Source organism: Amblyomma mixtum, chromosome 1 (genome assembly GCF_055824585.1).
Source record: "Amblyomma mixtum isolate Tamu chromosome 1, ASM5582458v1, whole genome shotgun sequence".
Classification (NCBI taxonomy): Eukaryota; Metazoa; Arthropoda; class Arachnida; order Ixodida; family Ixodidae; genus Amblyomma; species Amblyomma mixtum.
This window is the reverse complement of record NC_143012.1, coordinates 305,174,939-305,194,489: the sequence shown is the minus strand read 5'-3', so window position 1 is coordinate 305,194,489 and position 19,551 is coordinate 305,174,939. Positions and strand designations below refer to the sequence as shown.

The 19,551-nt window shown below is 53.7% G+C and overlaps 2 protein-coding genes across 3 annotated transcripts in view; one reads left to right on the top strand and one right to left on the bottom strand.

Annotated features, from left to right (window-relative positions):
* The window catches only part of LOC149372284 (uncharacterized), a 28,535-nt gene extending 17,479 nt beyond the window's left edge, over positions 1-11,056 (bottom strand). Inside the window, exon 1 of the mRNA XM_089566729.1 lies at positions 10,575-11,056. The gene's annotated coding sequence lies outside the window, so the exon portion shown is untranslated. The remainder of the gene's footprint in view (positions 1-10,574) is intronic.
* Positions 1-19,551, top strand: part of LOC149372283 (tudor domain-containing protein 3-like) — a 110,990-nt gene that overhangs the window by 52,571 nt on the left and 38,868 nt on the right. The window lies entirely within an intron of this gene.

Sequence of the window (19,551 nt, the reverse complement as noted above, 5' to 3'; positions counted from 1 at the left end):
TTTTTTTACAACGTTCATCAAGGAACCTTGAAATGTGGAACTGCCGCGGATTCTAATAATGTCTCCCTCGATCGGTGGATCACTCACTCACACATTCGATTACGTCGTCTCGCTCATGTGCGTTGCGTATCGCGGAGCTCCGGGCCAGGGCACAGCGCAGCAGCGGTCGATGGTCCCGCATCTTTTTTGAAAACCGCTGCCGCCGCTGCCAGCGGTCGGCAGCGACGCGAAACAGCCAGAACGAAGAAAGCCCCCCCCCCCCCCCCCCCCCCCCCCCCCACCCGATCAGGCAAACGGGGACGGCGGAGTTGACTCAGTTGTCCCTGGCCACTTGTATACTCAGTTGGCGCTGGCCGAACTCGCACGCGCATTCCATGCGCGCCTGTGTGTCTCTGGTGCGCCGTGTCAGGCGCCGCCGCTCCCGGTGACCGGGATCATTGACTGTCCGAGCAAAATTGCCGGCCCCCTATTACGCGAGTGCCTTCCGTAGTCCGTGACGAGTGGCCGCGAGGAGGGGGTGGTTGGATGACGGCGGTATGCGGACGACTAGTTTGTTTCCGTCGCCCCTTCCCCATTTCTCCCACTCCTCCCGCTGTTTGCTGAAACAAGCTTCGCCCGGTCATTCCCGCTAGTCTTGTTCCGTTCTTCCAGCCCCGGTTCTTGCACCCCCCCCCCCCCCCCTCCCTGTTCTTTCTGTGCCTTGCGTAACGCATTCCGTTTCTATTGTTTGATCTTTCACGCGGCCCGCACTGCACGAACTGATGAACGCGCACATAGGCGAGCAGCCTTTCTCGTCTCCCCCTCCCGCCGTCCTCGCCGCGGCTCGTTTCGCGCCGGCAATAATAGGCCGCGACCCAGAAAAGAAAAAAGGGATTCCGCGGCTCACTTCCGCCACCGTGAGCGCGCGTGAGTGCGGACGGCGCCCGCGTTCCCAGCTCGCATCACCCGTTGCTTCGGCGGCTCTTTCGTGCGCGCGCGCGCGCTTCGCGACTGTAGAGATGCCAGGCACACACACTCCGCTATACTGTAAGCTCAGTGTCTTTGAAGTCGCGCAGCGCTGATAAAGTTTGAAAGGTGGCGTCAGCCAATCAGGGGCCTCATTCGTAATGGTGTTAGCACGTCAGAATTGTTTATGATTTTCAGGAGCCCTCCACTTCACCGCCCGTCGTTAGTTTGCCGTTGTGATTGGCCGTGCCGTGGTCACTGCCCAATCGCCGAGCCATTTTTCATTTCTTGCGCAGGTCTATAGTTGGATAGCGGCTTTTCCCCTGTCAAAGGTCCCCTTCCAACCAGTGGTGTCGGCCAATTCTCATGACCCTGCTAGTATGACAAAGCACGCTGTGGTAGATAGGGGGTAGTCCCTTCCCTCTATGTTCGGGGGTAGATCCCTCTCTGCATTGCGCCGCTGCTCCCTGCTCCTAGCAGGGTCATGAGAAACGGCCGACGCCATTGGCTGGAAGGGGAGAAGCCGCTGCTTTCTTGAGTTGTATCTGACTATAGCTGGTTCTAGCTTTCGTCGCGCTGAACTCCTGTAGCGGATACGAGAGTATTATAAGCGGCGGGGGCGGCTTCATCCCAAAGTGGGGAGCGCTCCGGCCGTTCCCGCGATCGCGTGCTGGGCACGGTCCGGTGCGCGGCCGTCCTCGGCTCGCCGACGGGAACCGGTCGCTGCACCGACTGCACCAAGTCTCGTGCCTGCCCACGCCGGTGGAGAAAGAAAGGCAAAGGGAGAAACGAAGAATCCTGTTTCCACAGCGCCTGTGCTTGGCGGAGAGCTGTCGCGCCCCCCTCCTCTGTTCTTTAAAAGTCCCGAGTTGCTGCTTGGCACTTGCCGGTCGCCGTTTTCCAGTTATGTAGGGCAGCACGCGCTGCGCGGCGCGCCTTTTCGGGTGCGCAGCAGCGCCTTTGCGCGAAGGACGAAGAAGGAACGCGCGCGACCCGCGTGTGTTGCGGCGGCGCCTGTCGAACGTCCATCAGATAAGGACGACGGGTGCGTGCCAGGCCTCCAAAAAATAAACAAATAAAGGCTCCCGGGAGACCCATGTATATATAAATACCCGCACGCACTACACGCGAACGGTGTCCGCGTGAATTGGCTCGCACTGGATGCGTGCCATTGTGCTGCTGCATTCCATCGCGCGAATGTTCGGGGTCATTCGCGCGCGGAACGCTCGCCCGCGGCCGCCCCTCCTCGTCGACTTGTCCCTCAGCTGCCAACAACGTGTTTCCCTTGCGGTGCTTATTGTCACGACATTGCGTAGAGCGGACCTCTATTCCGACCGAATGCTATTTACGGCAGTTTTCGCCGCTGAACTAGTACAAATTGGTTTTTCGGCCTGTTTGCCTTGCTGCCTGAAAGTCGGTACCACGCGCGCGAGTTGCCGGGAAGGGCGTAATCCGTGTCACGTGGTCTTATACATATGGAACGCGGCGTTGATTCCAAGCGCGGCGCCTCCAGAGAGTAGAGCTCATCAAGGTCTTGGGAGGCGCGCGCGCCTTCGTTCGGTGTAAACATCGCCTTCCCAGGTGTGCTCTCGGGGGTATAGCCCTTCAACTTGCTGGTCACGTGGGAGCGTCACATTCAGAGCGACCGCATTTTGGTGGGCGCACCGTTTATACCGGCATTTTGGCTCACCTGTACCGATTCTTCCGCAAGTGGGTTATTATATGCTCTGCAAAACAGTTTTCCCATCACTGGCGCAGTTGGTTAATATTAGTCCGCGTCGCATCATTACGGTGTCCCTTGAAACTGGACTGTGCGGTTCGGAGGGTCATAACTTGGTTTCGTTTACGCTGTACGTGCGTGCCGAGCAGACGTTCTGGTGTGACGGCGACGTTAGGGCGTCGCGTAATGCGCGTCCGTGACTGAGTGTCGTCTGTCTGGTCGGCGCAGTAAGGTTCAAAGCATTCGTTGCCGCTATGCACTCTTCCAGTCTGTGTTTTTCTTTCCCGTGTTCTGTCCACCGTGTCCTCTTATGGGGCCGGCGGCTACTGCAATCGCAACGGGTCAGCGAACCCCCCCATGTCCCGGTCGCCGTTGTGCGTACACGCGGAAATAATCGTCCCGTCGCATCGTCCGATTCTCTGCGGCGATTTCAACGCTTGGCTGCCATAACGTTCTCGTGGTCGTAGTCGTCGCCGCTTTGTGTGTGCACGCGTGTATGCAGGGGGGGAGGGAGGGGGGGGGGTAGTGCAGACAGGGGGTCTCACCGGCGGGCTACACGGCCGCAATTTGTGCGTGCGGCGTCTCCGCTGCCGTCGTTTGCACGGCGAGCCTCTCCGGCGACGGCTGTGCCTGACGCGTGGACCCCACATTCGTGGCCTCGATGTCTCCACTGCCGGCTGAGATGACCCCCGCCGCGACGACAATGGTCGGCCCGGCACCTTTCCCCCTCTCTCTCTTATTAGCCCGGTTATTATACGTGCAACATAAACCGCCGCCGTTCCCTGAATCCTCCTCATCCTCTGTTCGTTCCAACTGGCTCTCTCTGTCTCCCTTGAAAGTGTGTACTCAGTAGAGTCGTATAATCCCCCCCCCCCCCCCCCCCCCCTCGGCGCGCGATATGGGTGAATCTTCGCGCTCGCCCGTTGTCTGATGGGGATGTCGTCTTCGTCGAAAATAACTCGCCCTGGGTTGTGGGGGTGGGAGGGAGATGTTTCTGCGCCGATTCTCCGCTTACACCGCTTCGTGTACATGACCCAGTTTTGAGATTGCTGGGTTCATATCGAGTCTTCCTCTCTCTCGCGCGCTCCAAGACGGTTCAAATGGCGTTGCGATGGCTTCGCGGCGGCAGCCAGATCTCTCCCGCTCTTCATCCGAGCTTCGAAATCGCTGCTCCATCGTATACGGTGGTTTCACGGACAAGCGGGCGCGATGAAACGGGTGTCGTCCCCCCCCCCCCCCCCCTTTTTTTTTCCCCTTTGCGCGAGTGTATAGTGGCTAACACCCGACTCGGTCCAGTTGCAGCGATTATGGGCCTGCAGAGCTGAATTAGACGGCTTTGTTGGTGGGTGTAGGTCAGCGCGGTACCCTGGTAATCTCGAGCGAAAACAGCGGTACCGTCCAGCTGTTTGTGCCATCTAGCGTTGCACTTGGGCGCGAGGGCATCTGCCACACCATTGGAGGCGATTTTCTTGTCGCACGGGGTTTAACAACACTCGAGTAATCTGCGCTTTTTCCACGGGAGAGATTATCGAGCCCTCTTCGATTACAGGAGGAGGCAGATAATTTACGGCCCATCATATAGGCACACTGAGATTAAGGTGACAGTTTTCTTGCTCGCAGCTTTGCTATCTAGAAAGAGCTGGATAAAATGTGAGGTACTTTGTCGTTACTGCATGTGCATAGTTTCGTCCATTAAAGATCCGCCGCGCTGGGTCATTGGCTTTGGCGTTCGGTTACTGGTCTCAAGGTCGCTCGCGGGTTCGATCCCGGCCACGGCGGCCGCATTTTGGGTGGAGGCGAAATACAAAAGGCACCTGTTAAAGATCTCCAGGCAGTCTAGATTAGTCCATTGCCCTCCGCTACTGTGTCCCTCATACCCGCGTGCCACTTCAGGACGTAAGTGTGTAAGGTTCTTCTTATGTTTTTTTTTCTTCATTGTTTTCGTCTCTTGCGACCTGCGATTCGTACGCCGTTAAATGTCAGTACCAGTCGCCAGGTCGAAACTGGCACTGTTGCCAGTCAGTATTAGTACGAGCATAGTGTCTTCGCTTGTGCGCGGAAACACACATATGCTTCAGAAGTCTTCTTTTAATGTATGCAGCGAGACGCACCGGCGAGAGACAGAGGGAGCAGCCGTGATGAGTTGTCGCTTTCCGTGTTGGATTAGAATAAACTGAGCCAAATGCATTCCGAGACTTGTTTGCTCAGCGCCGTCCAAGGACGGGTTGGCGGGCTTCAGAAAAAAAGGAGCGCGTGTGGAGCATGAATCCAGCCGGGTCTTTCTCGTTTCATACAGGCGCGGCTCCTTGCATTTGCAGTGAGCGTACACCTTGCCGCCCTGTGCGCGCGCGTGTGCTTTACAGTGTGAGGTGGCGCAGCGACTCCTCCACCGTTTTCCTCGAGGCGTTCAGAGCCTTCTACCTCGCTCGGCGTGTCCTGTGTGCCTGAGGAGCCACGCGACGTTAAACTCCGTTGACACTCGGGATTTCCTGCGTGTTCGCGAACCGCCTGACGTATACCAGGGCTAGTTTTCCTTTTATCCGGCATGAAACGGCGAGTTGAACAGAAAAAAACAAAGACAACAGTGAAGGCAGAGTGCTGTGCCCACTTTTCATCTAAATTACTCGATCAAGGACCGACTTCTCTTTGTGTCAGTCAGTGCACTGGGGTCGAGCACGTTGTATAAATCAGAGATCGTATTGCATGTAGTCGCCCCTCTCTCCCTGTAGGCAGCGGTGCTTCAGTGTCCGTGGCTTTCTGCTGATGAGCGTTTCAGTGTAGTGGGTTCGATTCCCGGCCGCTGCACTCTAAACAGAAGGGATTAAAAAGGGCGTAAGCGCGCACTCTCTTTTATAAAAAAGGTAGTGCGCTAGAGAGAACAGCTTACTCCCTCGTTGCTCCCATATAGGCGTATTCATGTTTGGAGTGTGCGGTGCAGGCCGCATTTCGATGGGGGCGAGAGGCGAGAACGATGACGTTTCGGCGTCAGTGAAACAAGCTGCAACTGGTCGAAGGCTTGTCCAGCGCTGTATGCCGCGCGCCTCCGCAATTGTTGTTCAGCTATGAGATATGGACGCAGAAAGTCAGTCACATAAAAACAAAGAAAGGGATAACAACAACTCGCTTTGGACCTTCGCTGATCTATACATTTGTCCAAACGCCCGCAGCTCAAGACTCTAGCTGTGGACCGCCGTCCACGCTTCCGTCCGTCTGCAGTGGCCGCAAAAAGCTCGCTCTCGGCCCCGTACAAATAAAGCGGTAGCTGACGGCGTAGCCCAGCCGCCTGGCTTCAGGGTCCGCGAGTTATTAGTGCCGGTATGCGCCGCCGAAGAATCGGGGCGATTCGGGCCGCTGCGTTCGTATATATCGAATACCGCGGGGCATGCCGCATCGCTGTTGTAAACCCCCTTACTTTGTTCACGGCCGCGTTGCTGTCTCTGTTGTCGTCTTTGAAGCCTTTACGGAGTTCCCGGCACCGTAAAGGTGCTTCTCCTGTACGGTTGTACTCCTCTCTCTCCTTTCGGAGTCTTTCCCTTCGTTGTGCGCGGACTGGGCGGCCGCGACTACGGGAAGCTTGGAGGAAAAGGAAGTTCACTGTCCTCTTCGGCGGGTTGCGTGTGTTCACGGTTTAGTTGCGCGGCTCCACTGCGTTCGGGCGCCACAGTGGTGCGCGTGACTGGTTATATAGTTGCTCTGGCCACCGCTAGTGGCCCCTCGGCGTGGCTCGGAAGGAGGGGAGTTAGTTGGCACGTAACGGTGCTTGTCCGGAATCGCTCGTTTTCCTGATCAGCACGGCGGTGGGGTTATATTGGCGCGTCGTGTTTTTTTTTTTGTTTTTTTTTTTCAGGGATAGGGTGGCTAAAGCCCTGTAACTCGCCTTTTGTTATAAACAAATAGGTCAGAGTAAATAGGGTAAGAACTGTGTACGGGGTCCATAACCTGCTTGGCTTGTTTGTCGCTAGGTGTTCGCCATACCCTCCGTGCAGCAAAGCTGCAGGAATGTGCACTCGAAGCCGCCAAAAATAAAAAAATAAAAACGAGTAAAATGGGAGTGACTGCAGCATTTAATTGGCTCTCGCGGCCAACAGTTGATCCGCAGGGAGAGTAATTGCGTCTGATGGTCCTTTTGCGATTGGTCCCTGAGCGTCTAATGGTTGGTTACTGAGATAGCACCCCCGCGAAAAAAAAAAAAAGGACTGAGCGCTATACCTTTTTGCACCCTTGTGTCTTGGAGTTGTATAACCCGTGCCAGTGGCTGTCGAATTTACTTTTTTGTTTGAGTGTGCGCTGCTATCGTTGCAGGTTGTACCATGAGTTGATGTACTATATATATACTATAATATGTATGCATGTACGTACGTGATGATTTTGACGCGGGCGTATATATATATACTATAATATGTATGCATGTACGTGACAGTTTTGACGGGTGCCGCACCTTTGTCTCATCGTGGCAAAAATTTGATTTATGTCGCGTCAAAAAATTTCGTGCGCCATACTTTTGGCAGCTAACGCCGCCAGTGACTCTGGTTTTCCCCGACTCTCTCTCCCTCTCTTTCAACTCTGTTTTTAAAGGAAAAACGATCGTTGATTAATTGGGCGTCGTATCAGCATGGCGCCTCAATATAGGCAGCGTTTACCGACCTCCTCGTTCCCTGCGGCTATATACAGCTATTTCAATTGCGCTGGTATTGAGCCTGGGGCGGTATGAGGGGGCTTTGACATTGCACTTTAGTCTTTTTTACTTCTTTCGTTCCCTCAGGGAAAATGCGAACAAGAAGGGGAAAAAAAAAAGAAAAGGGAGCTAATCGGGGGGGGGGGGGCTGACGCGCGCACTCTGAAGGTGGGCCATGCAGTGCGGCCGAACTTAAGGTTTGTGAACGCCTTCTCGCCCGCCCCTCATTTTAGCCGCCATCGCGAGCGGCATTCACACAAGCGGTTGGCGGCGCCGCTGCGTTGTTCCGGCATCGCGTCACTGTGTGCGGCTCGGGTTTCGCCTAGATTGCGCTCACGTGGCGCATGGTTCCGCTTCCCGTTGGGTGGTGCGAACCGTGACCGCGTCGCGCGCTGCAAAACAAAGGAAAGCTGCGAGCGGTGTACAGTCGCGAGCAGTACGAGAGGGAACAAGGTTTGAGCATGTATTATGTATTCGTTGAATACTCCGTAAGTATACGTATGACACTGCACAGTTCCTTTTTTTTTTTTCTGTTTTCTGACTACTTTTCCTTGTGGCGTAGAATAATATCCAAAAGTCATTCTCTGATTTAGCGGAGAAATCATCATCATAGTTTATTCACCCTTGAAGGTCTTTAGATAAGGACATTACATGGGGAAGGAGGAGAGATTCGTGACATATCACAATGGTCAATATAATGCGTCGAGTTACAGAGTCAATATCCACAGGGCAACAAAAGAAATGGGTTTATGATTATACAGTTCAAGAAATCGATCAAAATGTCAGCGTAATGAGCACTGGGCATCGAAAGAAATGACAAAAGCGAAAAAAACCTGCAAATTCTCAATTTTGTGCTAAAATTTCGTTCCCGCGCATATTGCTCACGATTGTATTTTTGTATTGGTATTTGGTAGGTAACGCTCGCGCTATGCTGTATAGGCATCATAGCTGAGGACGCCTAACTTGTCTGGATTACTAGGGGCTTTAGCTAATCACCACTGAAAAGTCAGAGCAAGCGGGTACTTTCGTACCAGTCATTTGTTATATGACTGGTATCGAACGCACGTCATCGTGGTTGGCAAAACATTGAGCCACTGATAAGCTGGCTGTGGACCTGGTTGCGCTATGCCAGCTAAAAAGCTGCACCTTCATCAAGTGGTGCTGGCGAGCGTACTTTTTATCGCTGATTTCCGAGACAAACACCGTATTGCTCGCCTCTGCGGCAACCAATTCGAATGATTCGCGCATCGAGCTCTTACGTGCAAATGTCCCACCGGGCACAAATAACCAGTTCGTCTGTGCGGCCTGCGAAGGTCGACAGCGCCTTGAAAGAGCGGCGGGTTATTATTTGCAGCGTTTACGGCGAAGCGAAAAAATTTTCCGCGAAAACGGAGTGCGCGCGTGCGTTCGGTGAAATAATAATAAAAAGTCTGCCGACCGCTTGTTGCGGGAAGCGCGTGCCGTGCGCGTTCAGATTCGCCGTCGTTCCTTCTTTCTCCGTTTTCCTCGCCAATGTTCGGGCGCATTTGATTGCGTACGCAGGGCTGCGCGCATGGTGGACACGAGGATAAGCTCGGCGTGACGGGAGGGGAGAAATTCCCCGCATTCCCACCGCGGAGTCGCCGTGCTCGAACTGCGCTACACGTCGGCGCAATCAGGGAGGAGTGATGTCGTTCGCTCTAGCTGTCGTCTGCATAAGGATGTTCGTGACTTCAATTATCGACAGTAAGCGCGCGGACCGCGCAATTTAAAATGAATTTTAAGATGCTCTTGAAAAGTATATAATTGCTGAGTGTTGAGAGTGACGTTTTCGCAGAACATGATTTACATTTTCGTTTTCAATTTTCTGTCGTCTGTGTCTTTTGTGCCGATAGCCGCGGCGGTGGCTCAGTGGTTATAGCGCTGGGCTGCTAACCCGAAAGACGCGCGTTCGTTCCTGGCCAGGACGGTCGCATATCGATGGAAGCGAAATGCTGTAGATGCCCGTGTACTGTGCGATGTCAGCGCGCGTTAAAAGAACCACAGGTGGTCGAAATCGTCCGAGACCTCCACTACGGCGTTGCTCATGGCCTGACTCGCTTTGGAACGTTAAACCCCGTAAAATCAAACTGCGGTTTCCGATCTTTTGTGCCGATAATGGAACCGAAAACGAGGCACTAACGATAACGAAGAGAACAAAGACGTGCTAGTGCCTGTCGTCTCCAGACACTTGGAACAGTCACGAATTTTTTTTTTTTTTTGAAATGCGCTACGTCACCATCTAACGGCACCTGATTCATCTGCGTTAACGACAAGAGCGAGGTCAAGGTTGAGCGTGTGGGCGAGGACCGCGTTTTTTTCGGCGCTGACGCCCACGGCTTCGCGGTGCTGTGAACGACCCCGCATCGCTTGCGCTTGTACAGTCACTACTGGGTTCGGAAGGGGACCTCAAAAAACACGCGAGGCACCTGTACCCCCCCACTCCACGCGCGTATCCACGTAGGAGCGCTAGTGCGATACTCTTCTTCAGTAATCTTTATATTCCTTTTTTTTTGCGCGCGCGAGGGTGTGCGGCGACTCCGTCTATGTGGCCGCGGCGGGTCGCGTGTGGGAAGACGAGCGTGCTCCCGCATGGTGTGCCGACAATGACGGAATGTTCGTTCGGCATGCAGGCACCGACCGCGCGCGTGTTATGACTGCTTTCCTTTCTTTTTTTCTTCATTTGTTTCTCTCATTCTTTTCGCCCGTAACGAGAGGGTGAGTTCGGAGAAACATACCAACGGCGCAACAATGACGCTCCGGCAGGAAAGAAAGCTAGCCCGGCGCTATTCAGCGGCGGCGTCGCATGCGTGAAGTGGCCTTGCTGGTCCGTTGAGCAACGTCCAGATAGCGTTTGCGCCCTTTCGCCGCCGCTCGTTTTCTGTCGCTTACACGAGCGACCGACCGTCCGGTGCGTGCTAGCGCAGCCACCGACGCTTTCGCAAGTGACGCAAACTTTTTTTTTTTCTTTTTCGGTGGAACGCCGCGGCGCAGTCGCCGCTGTCAGAAAACGTCGCACGTACCCCTTTCCTGCCGGAGAATACCGCGAGTGTGACGTCACCCGCTGTCCAGGACCACCTGCCCTGGACGGACCTCCAGCTGGTAAACACCGAAACATCGGCAGTACAACGGTGGAGCTTTTAATGCGAGGAACCCGCGAAGATTTGGCTCGGCTGAGTGCCGGGCCCAGATAGCCCCCGAAGGCGTCGGACTTACCGTGTCTCGTGTAAAGCGATCGATCCTTGTTGGGTCTTCAGTGGTACTCCAGAAGGCGGTTCGTTAGCCGGACTGTCGGACAACGGCTTCGCGCGGCACTGAGGCACATCCTCGCGTTGTTCGCCGCAGGTGGCACGTCGTCTTCAGCGTACTCGTCGGGCACAGCCGATATCCTGGGCACGCATTGGTCGACGTAATCCCTCTCGGGTCCGCAGCTGATCCGTCGCCTGCGCCGCTGCTGGTGTTGTGCTCGCGCGTGCGTCGTCTCCACAGTTCGGGAGTCGCTAACCGCGTGCCGCGCCGGCCGAAGCAGGGACGGGATTTGGAAAGTCAGCAGCGGCAGCAGGATTAGCTGGATCCGTCCTCGCACATGGAGAAGAAGGACTCGGCTGCTGCCAATGATGTCTCGCGAGCGCCGACGGGGATTCGGGAGGCACGTCTCCGTGTGGCCCTTTGCGCAGGCCTTTGTGGAGTGACGCTCGAACTGGTTGGGCCGGTTCCCGACTGCGTCGCCGTAGAAGGGGCGGGGGGGCGGGGTGAGGGTGTTCGCGCTTGGCTGCCGCTGCCACCGCCCGAGAGTCTTTGGGTAAAGAGCGCGTCGCCGCCGCCGCCGAGCTGTTTTCTTGCTGCGTTTTCCAGCGTGCGTCACGCGTTCCAGTTAAAGCCCCCGTGGCTTCTCACGGGCGCGCCGTCGGTGGTTAGCGCACACCGGCGAAACGCATGGACCGGCTCCGCGCGGTGACTTGGGGCGTCGCACCGTCGGGCGTCCGCCCACGAAGCGGCCTGACAGGAGGCATCGCCGACACGATTATTTCCAGCCGCTAACCGCTTGTCTCGCCTTGCTTGACAGTCGGACAGTGGTTAAGGTGACCTTGTCGAAGGCGTGGAAGCAGAGCCTTTGCGACTTCTTTTTCTTGCACACCGCCCCTCGGAAATAGATTCCAGCGCTGATGGAAATCGGTGCTGGCTGCCTAGCGTGGGACCACCGCCAGCTGCTCTGGGTCGTGCCCCGTGGCCAGACCTTGACGAACAGGCGCGCTCAATTACGCTGCGGCGGTGTCGCATTATCCTTTGGGCTCATCCGGTCTCTGCGTGTTGGGGGTACTTGAGCGCGTAGCTCTATCGTATGTGCGCCGCGATAGACCGCGGCGATGTGGGAGCTGTAACCAGGAGTAGAAGCATGCCAAGTGCGCCCAGCTGGGGCGTCGTGAGGCGAGTTGCCTCTGAGAGCAGGGCCGCTCTGTGTTGAACGCTGCCTGGCTTTGTTTTCCTGAAGGCCCTTGACCTCACGGGGATGCGACTTTCGATGCTGTGGGCTTCGGGGAAGTGGTACGCGCGCGCGCGCCTGATTGTTGCGAGTCGTGCGTTGGTGGGCACGAGCGAAAGCGTCTTGTAACGCCGGCCTCCAGTTACGAGGCCTCGCGTCGCTATCGAGGCTGTGTATTGCTGCAGGAGAAGAATGCACAAAGAAAAGAAAAATCATGCGTTCGTGTTTTTGGTTAGGGCGGCCGTGGCGGAGCGTTGAGCGAAAGACGCTGTTCCGCTCTCACGAAAAATATCTCGTGTACACGGTGCAGAAAAAAAAAAAAATTCACGCAGCTCGAAACAGAGCACTTTACATTAGCATTGTGCCGCTTGGGTCAAAGCCTGACGTCACTGTTGCTTGGAGGCGTAACAAACGTGGTCTCACGAGCAGCAGTGTCGTCCTGCTTGAAGGATACGAATAATGAGAAAGTCTCTCTATCGTGGTTAGAAAGAATGGGTGCATCGGCCGGTCTTCAAGGTTTGGTTACGGGGTTTAGCGTCCCAAAGCGCCTCTGGCTATGAGAGACGCCGTAGTGGAGGGCTCCGGATGATTTTGACCGCCTGGGGTTCTTTAACGTGTACTGACACCGCACTGTACGCGGGCCTCTAGCATTTCGCCTCCATCGAAGCCGCGTGTTTCGGGTCAGCAGTCGGGCACCATAACCACTGAACCCCAGCGGCTCGGCTTCTGAAAGATTCAGGAAACGAGGGCAAGTTCCGGAGTGGTCCTTGAGAGACAAGTGGAAGCTCCCTTTGAGTGTTTGTCGCTGGCTGAAATAGCGCTGTATCCGCCGCGGTGGCATTGGCGTTCGGCTGCCCATCTCTCGGTCGCGGGTTCGATTCCGCCCGCGGCGGCCGTATTTCGATGGAGAAAGTATATAAAACGCCCGTGTGCTGTGCGTTGTAAGCGTTCCTCATAGTTCATATGTCGCTTTGGGACGGTAAACTAAACATAAAAAAGATACGCTGGCGCTATCCGGTCGCGATGTATCCTGAATATATTGGTTCTATACATTGTTTATAGACTGCCTATAGCATTTACATTCTCTAGGATTTGTCTATGGGAGTCTATATACATTATAGACAAAAGTCTGTGGACAGTCTATAGACTGTAAAAGAAAAAAATTGTAATGGCTGCGGTCACCCTATCCCCGCGTAGGGAAAATAGGTGGGAGGAATAGCGGCGTCAATTGTATCTTAGCGAATTAGTATCTTAGCTTAAGTAGAAACAATATTGGAGATCTATCGGACGGGTCTGTGCCCTGCAGTGCTTGCAGGGGCGAATTGAGAGGGTAGAACACCGAGGGAGCACTTGACGTGAGTTTCGGTACAACCTGGCGGCCGACATAGGACAGGCAATTTCGTCATTACCCGCGGCCTCTCGAACATTCGGACATCCATGCCCTGTCGGGTATAGAACGCGAGATCTCTGTCCTCTTCACCCTGGTCGTCAAGTCTCGAGCGAAAGCGAAGAGACGAGAACCACAGAGATATGACGTCTTGCACGGTCGCCTGCCGATTTGTGCCCCGACGGTATCTTGCCGGGAGCCACTTGCTTGAGCCTCCAGGAATCCTAATGAGTGAAAGCGAAACTTGAAAATGAAGAACGCGACATACAAATGGAACCATACTTTCAACTCCTTTCTCTTTTTTTTTTTCTTTCCTCTGATTGCGGGCATTTGAAGTTCGGTCTCGGGCGCGTAGATATCTGTGGCGTAGGAAACTTTGCAGCCGTGTAATCTACAACATGTTGCTCCGTCCCAGATAAGGGTTCGTTCATAGAACCATCTTCGCTGCCATTCGTAGCTCGCCGTTTGTTTTCCAGCAAGCACTTTCTCGCAGTCGTATCTGCAGAACCCTCGAGGAGTGTCCACGTGTGGCCGGTAGCGGCGGTTAGTCTGGGCTTCTATGTGATAGCTGTGGTCGTTAGCCCGACGCAAACTGTGTTATTGGTGTGTTACAGGTGGTTATTTTTATGCAGTTTTATTATACCTAATGGCCCTCGCGGGAAGGCGTTGCATATATAGGGGCCGGTACGTTCTGATTAATAACACATTATACATTACATAGAATGTTGAACAATTTACTATGTTGATATTGCTTAAGTGATCCTTAAATGAAGCGGTGCTGTTGGTTTCTTGTGTGTTTTTTTTTTCATCCCTTGCCAATTTTGCTATCCTGTCCTCCCTCGCCGTGGAGTGGTTGGGACGTAATACTGTAACGCTGGTCGCATCTATTACCTTGGGAACAATGAATATTCCGGCTAGCCTCACTGCGTTTCGTGTTAATTCGCTACGCATTTAATAATTAAAACTTGGATCGCGGGGACGGCGAATAACGGAAGCATTACACGCACAGCACCAAATCTACAATGTGCTGTAACGATGCCGAGGCGACAAGGGAGCCGTGACATGGAAGACAGTGAGGTGGCACATGTGATGAAAAGCGGTTCAGACTTCTTCAAGTGCCTCTTGTCCCGTGGACAGTGGTTCGCTTTCGTACGTGGAGTGAAACACAATGCGATAGCCAACTTGTGATTTCCTTACTGCGCTTCGTGACTGCTTTTGCATCTCCGCTGCTGACGCGGTGACTTTGATTGGAATCTTGAGAGATCGCGATGAGTGGTTATCATTTACCATTTACAACCGTCACCTCCGCGCAACTTGTATGGTCACTGTTGTGGCGTTTATTTTTTTTTTTAACCATGCTTTTGCTTCGCAAAACATACGATTTCCTGGGCCTGTCTCAGTCAACACCGGCTGATTCTCAACTCTGGTGAGATTCAGGACACCTCTCCGTACTCATTCTTCGCACCAGCACTCCGAAGAAACGTGCATGCCGCTTTTTACTGGCCTTAACTGCGCGCCTTTTCCGCTTGACGCATTCTTGGGAAATAAACGTCGCTTAGCGCGCGCTCGAAACCCGCGGCTTATATATCTCGTTTCATCAGTGTGTATGTGCCTTTTCCATTCCGGCTGCTTTGGCGTCCTTTGTGACTCCGCACGCCAAAGGGTTGCCTAAGCGTATTATACGCTCCGCTTTTCGACATCCCGGCCGCCGTTTCGAAGTCGCGCGGTTGCGGGTTCGAGAAAGGAGATTGAGCGGAAACAAACAAACAACAACAAAAAAAAAATACCGTGCACGGGGTCGTGACAGTCGAGCTCCATCGAGACGGGCAGCTTTTCTTCCTTTTCCGAGCGAGGAAGCTGAACGAAGTCTTCATGCCTCCCAGGTCTTTAGGCCACCCAGGAGAGACCCCTCTCGTTTGGCGCGGCCGTCCAGTGTGGAGTTGAGGGCAGGGGGTTGAGTGGAGGCGGGCTTCGCGGGATGTTGCTGTTGTTTTCGCGTGTCACTTTCTTCGCTGCGGGTCCCTTTCGGCGTTTCCTGGTTTCCGTTTTCTTTTTTTTTTTCGTGTACCGCTGCCGCCCTCAGTGACAACGCGGAAAACGAGCAAGCATTTAATTGTGCCGAGGTCCGCGCGAACGGTACGGAAGTGAAAAGTGGACCGCTTAACACGTAACCGTGCGTAGTATCTCAATAAGACATCAGGCGCCGCACGATGTCATGGGGGGGGTCTCCGTTTTGTTCCTTTTGTTTTTAAGCATAATACATAACGTAATAACAGCTGAAGCACAAGGAAAAGTAATTAAGTTCTGCTGTGTCCCCAGCCACGTGGGAATCGGTGGGAACGAGAGAGCTGATGCGCGTGCTACGCTCGCTCGTAATGCCGAAATGAAAAAAAAAAAAAAAATATGCGTGAGATTTATACACAGTAAAGAGAGAGCAAAATGGCAGGCTTCATTGTACTACGAACTGAACAACAGATTGCACCTAGTTAAACCGATCATCGAGGAATGGATGTAGTTATCAAGAACGCTTCCTCGAAGTAATTTTATGTCGGCTTCGTATCGGACACATACACCCGACGCATAACTTCATTTTCATGAAGCAAGATAAACTGAAGCGTGAAAGATGCGAAAATGAGCTCACAGTGAACCACGTATTGTTCTCATGTATAAAGCTCGAGAAGCCAAGGAAATAACATTTTGCGCAATATTACAAAAAACAAATCCCTTTCCACCGTCTCCATCGAAATGCGGCGGGGATTAATTAATCACGTGACTTTGGGCTCAGCAGCCGAACACCGTAACCGTGCTTAGCCACCGCAGCGGGGGATGACAACGCAGTGATGGCTGATGGGCGCTGTAATGCTGGAGGCTAAACAGTTATACCTCGTTAGACGTGATATAATTAGTTACTTCGGTGCAACGGAGACGGATCGGAGTCCGTACGTGTATTCGTGGCTCGTTGTCTTATACATACTATGCGCTACAAGGAACAAGTCGGTTTGCAGGGCTTGTCCTTTGGGAAGTTACGGCGTTTCTACCTCCACATTAAGCTTTAAAACCGTTACCTTGTAGTCAGCCGTCCAGTCTATGGCGTCGACCGGTTTTGATGACGCCGCGGTTAATCCGATCAAGCCGCGGTTGCGCTTCTCATCTGCCACCATTCGTTACTTCACGCTAGCGAGTTCAAGGGCTGCAGGAACCCCTGCAGCCTTTGGCTGCAGGGGTTCCTTTGAGGGGCATTTGCCGCTTCGTTCTTGAACTGTATCCGACTATGTGCTGTATCGCTAAGACTAATCCCACCTGCAGCTCACAGCAACCTGCTTCCAAAGGACTAAATGGGGTAGGTACTCAAATCTTATCAATTTTTGGCAAGCTGTATATCAAAATGGGAAGAGGCATAAAAAGTCTTTACAATATTCCGCCCTCTAGCGGGCGACAAAAAAGAAACAGTAGTGTACCGCCCACCTGCAATGGCCAAGCGTGGAATTGGCGAAGAACGCGCGTCGGGCGGCTGAACGCAAAGTTTTACAGTCGTCACTCATGTGGCTGCACAAGGGATGTTTATGATGTGTACGGGGACGGGAGTTTGTACACGCATGGCATGCGCGACGCACCGCAGGCGAGGCTAACGCGACTGACAGTGCGCCGACCTCCTCCCCGCAGTGTTGTCAGCGATGTTCAGGAATGTGTAAGCTATAGCGATGAAGTTGCAAGGCTCGTGTATCTATGGCGTCATCAGCGGTTCTTGTGCGGCGGGCAAAGCGATTGGGAAACGTCCACTTTAACGGTAGAGCGAGCGCTAGCTGTGCGTGTGCGTGCGTGCGTCGTGTGCGTGTGCGCGTTCGCTCGTGCGTGTGTGTGCGTGTGTGTGAGAGAGATAGATAGAGAGAGAGAGAGAGAGCTTCACGAGTTACAAAAGAATAAAAAAGGATGAGCTGAGCCGTTATTATTTCGAACTTGTTCTGTTCTCGCTGCTTGTGATTTTTCGCGGTGACGTTAGCGACGGGCCCGATTTCTGAAGGTCGGATTGCGGTCACTATAGATCGCATCTTTTTTTTTTTTTTCCTGTACCTGACGATTCTGGACACTCGGAAATAACAGTGGATGTTGGCATTGCTTAGCGCTACTGATGCATACGATGGGCTGTACAGTATTTCGATCTGAAGCTATCGAAGAGTTCCAGTACGGCATGGTCTCTGTACGCTAAAAAAATTATTGCTTTCTCAAAGCGGCGTTGTAGTGTTTGTGATGTAATCTAGTTGCGGTTGCCTAAAGTTTTCTGAGAAGCAATGGTGTGTCAATTTATTTACTTTTGAAAACCCATTCTACCTCCACCGACAACACCGTTAACAACGCGTGGCGGACCTGCAGACCCCATTCGTGGCTCGGTGCTGGAGATTGTAGAGCCGCAGACGTGACAGCGAACTTCATTCGCCAGCGTAGAGTCGCGGGAGAATAGCTCTTAGCCGTCACGCGCTGTGCGCAGAGTATCGCTTCCGCGTGCAGGGGTGCACTCCATCAGCGAGGACATGAACAGCGCGTCGGCGTCAACGCGAGGAGACGGCCGATTCGGAGCGAATGATGTCTGCCTGACTGTGCGGACGACGAAGCGCTTCAGAGCCCTTCTTTCCGCCTCGGTTTACTTTGTGTTTTCTCTTGTCGGGGTCCGCGGGGCCGTTCTCTCCTCGTGCGGCGCACGAGCGTATACACGTCTCTGGGACGTCGCTCGGTTCTTCCGCGTCCCGTCGTCTCCGTGATCGCATCGGGCCTGCGCACCGCGTGTGTAGCGAACAGGCACGCGCGCACACGAGCGCGCTCCCCTCGATCGCCGCTGCACACAGTGATTCGTGAGTCGTGACTGCGTACACCTTGGGATCCTGCTGGCACGTAACACTTTCTCCGACCCGTGTGAGGCTTGTCTCAGGCCGTGCCGTCGCTGATGGCTTGTTGGGATTAGGTTGCGCTTTCAGCGTGGAATGCGCGTCTCATGGTGGTGGCTGTGCGAGGGATCTTTTCCGTGTGGTTGGCGCTTCTTCGTCGCCATCACTTACCCGAAACTCAGCGTCGTCGTCGTTGTGCGACGGCCGTTAGGTATGGTTGGTCACGTGGAGGAAGCGTTCCGCGCGCTGATTGGCTTTCGACAACATTCGTGTGAAGTGCGGGCTTCGAGTTTGTGTTCTCTCTTTAGCGCAGGGCCACGCGCTGAGAAAAAGGCGACGCGCGCCTGTTGGTGTCACTCCTCACGATCGGGAGAGAAGTTGCGGCGTGTCTTTTTCGTGCATCTTTGCCTTCACGGTTTTCGGCGAAACCGACTTGGAATCGTGATTTGAGACCTGCTGTTCGGTGCCGAGTTGGTTTGAAACCAGCGTTGAGGCGCAGCTGTACTTTGTGTGGGGATTTCAGCCGAGGAAACCGTCGGGTCGTGGCGGTGGGGACGTCGAGTTTTGACGATCGAGGTTTGAAAGGCCGGCACGCCCACCGCTCTACGCTCATGCAAAGTGGGGGGCAGTGCCCGTGACACTGCTCAAGGATGAGACATGCTACAAGAAAAAGAAAAAAAGCAGCATACCACGAAACGCTGGCAAGTACACTCTAAACAAAGGGAGTTAAAGGGGAGTAAAGTTGTCTTCTAGCGCACGCCCTTTCCTTTATGAAAGGGAGTGCGCTAATTTCCTTTTTACTCCCGTATACGTGTATTCGTGTTTGAAGTGTAGCGTATAGTCAGCATGGAAAGGACGATTTTGGCACTTTTGATGACACGGTGTACGAAGCTCTGTTGCATTAAGACGAGATCGCAGAATTTTCTTCATTTATAAGCACTAAAAGCGATGCTTCTGTTGGTGATAAAATTTGACAGGTATAAGGTATTGCAGCCTAATACACTATAGTCTTAGCCGGCTAGCGGTTGCGCCAGGCAGGATGCGCTGAGACCCGATGCGCCGAGACAACTGCGCACTTTATCGAAGCCACAGGCGATGCAGCAACCGCTTTATTCGCATGACAGTATGTTTACATACAGGTGTCTGGGTACGACCACTATCAGTACACAACAGCTCCCACACAGCGTGTCTTTCGAGGTGTGTGTTATCTTTATGGACTGTTGTTTCACAGTCGCAGTTGGTAATCGCATAGACGTGGCGGTGAGTATCGCCAGTGCTGAGGAAGAAAAGAAGAAAGGTAAAAGAACGAAGAGAGATGAAAATGGGGTATCACGGTTTGAGGATCTTTCTCGACCGTAGCAAAAGGGTTTCAAAGCGCTGTACACCCATCCGCGAGGTTGGCGCTGCGCGCTTGCGGGTCGGCTGCTCGCGAGCAGAGTCTGA